Source organism: Dipodomys ordii, unplaced genomic scaffold (genome assembly GCF_000151885.1).
Source record: "Dipodomys ordii isolate 6190 unplaced genomic scaffold, Dord_2.0 Scaffold180, whole genome shotgun sequence".
NCBI lineage: Eukaryota > Metazoa > Chordata > Mammalia > Rodentia > Heteromyidae > Dipodomys > Dipodomys ordii.
In genome coordinates, this window is record NW_012267396.1 from 218945 (window position 1) to 225721 (window position 6777).

Here is a 6777-nt window from a genome sequence, read left to right on the forward strand (position 1 = left end):
GCTTATGTGGTGCTGAGGAATCGAACCCAGGGCCTTGAGCATGCAAAGCAAGCGCTCTACCAGTGAGCCACCTTCCCAGTCCCATAAGAAATGTTTTTGATAAGCCCAAAGTTCGTGAGATTCAAATCTCCAGTTGACCACCCAAAAGCCTGAAGTAAAGCTGTGGTTCAAGTGGTAGAGCACCTGCCTTGAGCACAAAAGCTCAGGGCCAGCATCCAGGCCCTGAGTTCAAACCCTAGTATTGCCCCAACCACACAATTTTTTTTTTGCTTATGTGGTGCTGAGGAATCGAACCCAGGGCCTCAAGCATGCAAGGCAAGCACTCTACCACTGAGCCAACTTCCCAGCCCCAACCACACAAGTTTTTAAAATATGAGCATCCCGTGGTCCATTCTGCTGGCCACACCCAGTTCGATTCCCGCCTAGTGCCCTATCGTAACCTCGCGGGGCAGTTTCTGCCTTAACTTCCCCACCTGAGCGAACCCCTGGGTCTTTCCAGGCCGGTGCAGGAATATATAACTTTCCAGTCTAGCGGGATCGAGTTTACCTGAGGCTGGAGGATTCCAGCCTTCTCGCCCCGCCCCCTCTACGCTGCACCACGCCCACTATACGCCTCTCACGCTGTCACGCCCCCTTTGTTTACCCTGCCCCTTTTCTGTTGTCCGCCTATTATCAGTCCATCCCGGCCACGCCCATCTTCGCTTCGCCCTACCAGTTGGCCTCGCCCCTGCCGCTCGCTCCGCCCCCTTCGCCTTCGTCATATTACCGTCTGCGTCTTTGTGACGTTTTGGGCTCCCGCTTGTGAAGGCGTTGGCCGTTGTGAGGGGCCGGTGCGGAGAGGACACGGAGGAGAGCGACCTGTTAGAGGACGGGCCGGCTCGGGCCTCCCAGGAGCCCCGGGAGGAGGCCTGGAGGCCAGCCCGCGTCCTCCCGATCCGCAGGTGCCGTGGGAGGACGGTGGCATCGTCGCGGTGCCCTCCTGCCTTGGGGCCGCGGGCCGCGCCGACACCGGTGGAGGGCCGGCGTGGAGGCCCCGTCCGACTCCCCGCCAGAAGAGAAAACAAAACCATTTTCCATTAGGTGTCAGTGTTTCTTCTAAGAATTGCCCTTTAACTTTTTGTATTTATTTCTTCTCTATTTTCTTAGGCCCAGATCACTGAATTCTTTTCACTAGCGAGGCGTTGTGTCGGGAAAATAACCAAGTCACACAGTAATGAATGGTGCTCTTATCTAGAATCTCCACACACTGGAGGCTGAGACTGAAGGACCAAGAGTTTGAGGCCATCCTGGCTACAAAATGAATTCCAGGCTAGCCTGGACTACATCATGAGACCTGGTCTCACAAAATCAAAGGGCACGGTGGAGCACACTCATAATCCCAGCTACTTGGGAAGCTAAAGTTGGAAGATTGTGGTCCCATACTGGCCCTAGAGGAATAAAATGCAAGGCTATCTGAACAACGAACTAAAGCAAAGGGGCTGGGGCATGTGGCTTCAATGGTAGAGCACCAGTCTATCAAAGCAAAGCCTTGAGTTCAAACTTCAGTACAGAGGGCAAAAGTATCAGACATTATTGCCACCGTTATACTCTAGCAGGGAAGATAAATGGAAGTAATATATTGTAATCTTTGGCAATTATGTTATATAGATTTGTACATAGCATTTACACCTGGCTCAAGCCTGTTATCCTAGCTTCTCAAGAGGCTGAGATGTGAGGATTATGATTTGAAGCCAGTCCAATGCATTCATATCTCCAATTAACCAACAAAACAGCAAAAGTGGAGCTGTGGCTCAAGAGGTAAGGCCTTAGGTTTGAGCAAAAGTTCAGTGACAGCATCTGGGCCCTCAGTTCAAGCCTCAGGACCAGGGCACATGGGCATGCATGCACATGGGCACACACACATAAATTTTAAAAACCAAGCAAAAAGGGCTTGGGAATGTAGCTTACGTGGTACAGAACCCTCATAGCAAACATAAGGCTCTGAATTCAAACCCCAGTATTGTAAAATAAAAAACCAAGGGGAAGGAAGAGAGCTGTGCAGATCCCATATGAGAAACTCAAGACAACATACCTACCTTTAAATGTCCTTCCCTGGATGCCAGAGACCCACACTAATAATTCTAGCTACTCAGGAGGTTGAGATCTGAGGATCATGGTTTGAAGCCAGCCTGAGCAGAAAAGTGCCCATGAGACTCATCTCCAACCACTCAAAAACTGGTAATGTGGCTTAGTGGTAGAGTGCTTGCCTAGCATGCATGAAGCCCTGGGTCTGATTCCTCAGTATCACATAGAAAAGTGTGGCACTGAGGCTCAAGTGCTAACCTTGAGCAAAAGCAGCTCAGGGGCAGTGCCCAGACCCTGAGTTCAAGCCTGAGGACTGGCCAAAAAAAAAGTGGCACTGTGGGTTAAGCGGTAGAGAGCTAACCTTGAACATAAGAGACTCAGGGAAAGCGCCCAGGATCTGAGCTCAAGCCCCACAACCAACCAAGAAGACAAGGTCCTTCACATACCTGGGAAGCTCTGCCATGGCACCATTATTGATTAGATCATCACCAAGTCAAACTTGGTGATGGCCACTCCCAGGCCCACAGGCTAATATAGGAAAGCTGGCATGAGGATCTCCAGTTCAACCTTTGAAAACCGGTCTAGTATCACTTCCCTTCGTCCCTGCTCTAACCACCATTACGTCCATGCTCACCTACTAGTTTTCTTCCCATATTGTGAAAATGGAAATTATTCGGTCAGCTTTTTCTGTTGTATTTAGCAATGGTTTAGATATGAAGTTCTCCACTGCCCTCCCCTCCAAAAAAAAGATTCTTGCTTCGTTCCCCAATGTAACAGTGTTCAAAGGTGAGGCTTCTAAAAATGATTGGATCACTAGAGCTCTGAATTCATCAGTGGATAACCTATTGATTTAGAACAGAATGGGTATGGACTGTTAGGAGGAAGAGGCCTGGTTAAAGGAAGTACGCTACTGGGGGTGTGTCTTTGAGGAGCATTTCGTGTGTGTGTGTGTGTGTGTGTGTGTGTGTGTGTGTGTGTGTGTGTGTGTGCTGTTTAGTTGGAGGAGGAGTCTTTTCTACCTGAGTTATCTTTGACCTGGGAGTGTCTTGAGTAGCTAGGATTACAAGCTTGCACCACCAGGCCCAGATGAAGTTAATGTCTTCCTGTGTAATTCCTGTGACTGGACCGAAATTGGGAAGGGAAATAAAGGGGTGTCATGTATTGATTTTTCCCCAAAGCCCCAAAGTACACAAAGTATATTGTAGATTATGAGATGTATAACTTTCCATAATGACTCCCTTTGGGTCCAGCTACTCAAAAGAGGTTTATATTCTGTAATGTTATAATTTCTTTATAAATGTATTACTCTAGTCAGCAAAACTTTTTTTTTGCCAGTCCTTGGACTTGAACTCAGGGACTAGGCACTATTCCTGAGCCTCTTTGTGCTCAAGGCTAGCTTTCTACCATTTGAGCAACACTGCCACTAATGGCTTTTCCTGAGTAGTTAATTGGAAATGACTCTCATGGACTTTTCTACCCAGACTGGCTTTGAACCATGATCCTCAGATCTCAGCCTCCTGAGTAGCTAGGGTTATAGGTGTGAGCCACTGTGCCCAGCTCTAAGCACAATTTTTAATCCTTTAAAAGGTTTTTTGTGTGTGATGATTGTGTATGCCAGGCAAGTGATGTAATGCTGAGCTATATCCCTAACTTAGAAAGCTCACATTACAGGTGTACGTTACCACACTCTGTTCAGTGACCCCTTTTTTTTCTTTTTGTCAGTCATGGGGCTTGAACTCTGGGCCTGAACACTGTCCCTTAGCTCTTCAGCTCAAGGCTAGTGGTCTACCACTTTAGCCATGGCATCACTTCTGGTTTTCTGAGTGGTTTATGGGAGCTAAGAGTCTCACAGACTTTCCTGCCCAGGCTAGCTTTGAATTGTGATCCTTAGATCTCAGCCTTCTGAGTAGTTAGGATTATAGGCATGAGCCACCAGGCGTCTGGCAAGAAGTTTTTGAGGCAGGCTTACTTTGTTGCTCAGGTTAGTCTTGAATTCCCAGATTCAAGTGATATGCTTCAGAGAGACTATAGGCATGTGCCACTGTGCTTAACTTAGGATAAATTACTTTTAGCAAGGGGTGTGACTCACTGGTAGGTGTTGCCTATACCCTCTGGAGGTAGACGTGAAAAAAGGGGGTCACTGGCGGGGCGCTGGTGGCTCACGCCTGTATCCTAGCTACTCAGGAGGCTGAGATCTGAGGATCGAGGTTCAAAGCCAGCCCGAGTAGGAGTGACCGTGAGACTCCTATCTCCAATAAACCACCAGAAAACTGGAAGTGGCACTGTAGCTCAAGTGGTAGAGTGCTCGCCTTGAGCTGAAGAGCTGAGGGACAATGCCCAGGCCCAGAGTTCAGGCCCCACGGCCGACCAAAAAAAAGGGGGTCACTGATGGCACCGGCGGCTCACGCCTGTAACTCTTAACTATTCAGGAGGCTGAGATCTGAGGATCAAGGTTCAAAGCCAGCTTGGGAAGGAACATCCATGTGACATGAGACTCATCTCCAGTTAACCACCAGAAAACTAGAAGTGGCACTGTGGCTCAAGTGGTAGAGCATAAGGGACAGCACCCAGGCCCAGATTTCAAGCCCCACAACTGACAAGAAAAAGGGGTCACCAAACTGAGTGTGGTAATGCATACCTGCATGTCAGCTTTTTTTTTTTGGTCAGTTGTGTGGCTTGAACTTGTCCTGGGCGCTGTCCCTCAGCTCTTTAGCTCAAGGCGAGCGCTCTACCACTTGAGCCACAGTGCCACTTCTGGTTTTCTGGTGATTTACTGGAAATTAGAGTCTCACGGACTTTCCTGCCCGTGATGGCTTCTTTTTTTTGTTTTTTCTTTTTTTGGGTTTTTGTTTTGTTGTTGTTGTTTTTTTTGCCAATCCTTGGGCTTGAACTCAGGGCCTGGGCACTGTCCCCAAGCTTCTTTTGCTCAAGACTAGTACTCTCCCACTTCCTGCTTTTTCTGTTTATGTGGTACTGAGGAATCGAACCCAGGGCTTCATGCATGCTAGGCAAGCACTCTACCACTGAACCACATTGCCAACTCCCACCCCCCTTGCTGGCTTTGAACCATGATCCTTAAATCTCAGCTCCCTGAGTAGATAGGATTACAGGCATGAGCCACTGGCACCTGGCTTACGTCAGTTTCTGTGAGGCCAATGTAGGAGGAACAAGTTAGAGGTCAGCCTAGGCTACAGGTGAGACCCTATCTCAAAAAACCAAACAGTTGGGCTGGGAAATTGGCTCAGTGGTAGAGCGCTTGCCTTGCATGCCTGAGGCCCTGGGTTCCATTCCTCAGCACCACATAAGCAAAAAAAAAAAAAAAACAGTTGGGGCTGGGAAGGTAGCTCAGCGGTAGAGTGCATGCCTTGCAAGCATCAGGCCCTGGGTTCGATTCCTCAGCACCACATAAACAGAAAAAGCCAGAAGTGGCGCTGTGGCTCCAGTGGTAGAGTGCTAGCCTTGAGCTGAAGAGCTGAGGGACAGCGCCCAGGCCCAGAGTTCAGGCCCCATGACCGGACCCAAAAAAAAAAACAAAAATAACAACAACAAAAAAAAAAACAGGGCTGGGAAGTTGGCTCAGTAGAGCGCTTGCCTTGCATACATGAGGCCCTGGGTTCGATTCCTCAGCACCACATATGCAGAACAAGCCAGAAGTGGCACTGTGGCTCAAGTGGTAGAGCGCTAGCCTTGAGCTGAGGGACAGTTCCCAAGCCCAGAGTTCAGCCCCCACAACCGACAAAACAGAAACAGCAACAACAACAAAAACCATTGCAGAGTCTAGAGGTAAGGTGCAGTGAGAGTCAGTGACTCAGGTTGGTAGGGCTGGTCAGATTTGGACAGTTAGACCAAGCATGGTCACATCTGGGGTCCTTGTGAAGAAAACCCAGCAAAGAACCTAGTCCAGCTCCCCTAACAGGCCCAGCTCACACCCCTCTCTCCTGGCTCCACAGACCTGAGGCTGAGCTCCATCTGCCCCTCACTCACTCTAGCTCACAGGTAGGCGCCCAGGACCCTGGCTTGCTGACACCTGCATCCGCAAAGAATTCCACCTCAAAGGGCAGGAAGAGGAGCTGTTACTGGAACCCCACATCCTGAGCCACCTGCAGACACTGCCTGATGCAGCCACCGCCTTCTTGTTTCTGGGTAGTGCCAAGTTCATTCCCCACCCCCACCTTTTCAAGGGCCTTTGCACATGCTAGACAAGCACTCATTCTTTTTTTGCGGGGGGGGGGGGGGATCAGTCATGGGATTGAACTCTGGGCTTGGACACTGTCCCTCAGCTCTTCAGCTCAAGGCAAGCGCTCTACTACTTGACCCACAGCACCACTTCTGGGTTTCTGGTGGTTTATTGGAAATAGTCTTACAGCCTTTCCTGCAGGAGTTGGCTTTGAACTGCAATCCTCAGATCTCAGCCTCCTGAGTAGCTAAGATTATAGGCATGAGCCACATCCCAGCCTCCATCTCTTCTTCCTCAGTCCATGGCTGCTGGCTCCTTTCTCATCTCTGTCCTTTACTAAGTGGCAGTACCTTCCCCATGTTCCAGAATTATCCCAATGTACTGACCTGCTTATGAACCTACCCCTTCCACTACAGCTCCGGGTACCATGCCTAAAAAGTAATGGGTGTTCGAGAAACACTTGTGGAATGAATGAACCAAATGCTTTAAAAAAAAAGGTTATTGGGTTTTTTTTAATAGCAAAATATATACCATGG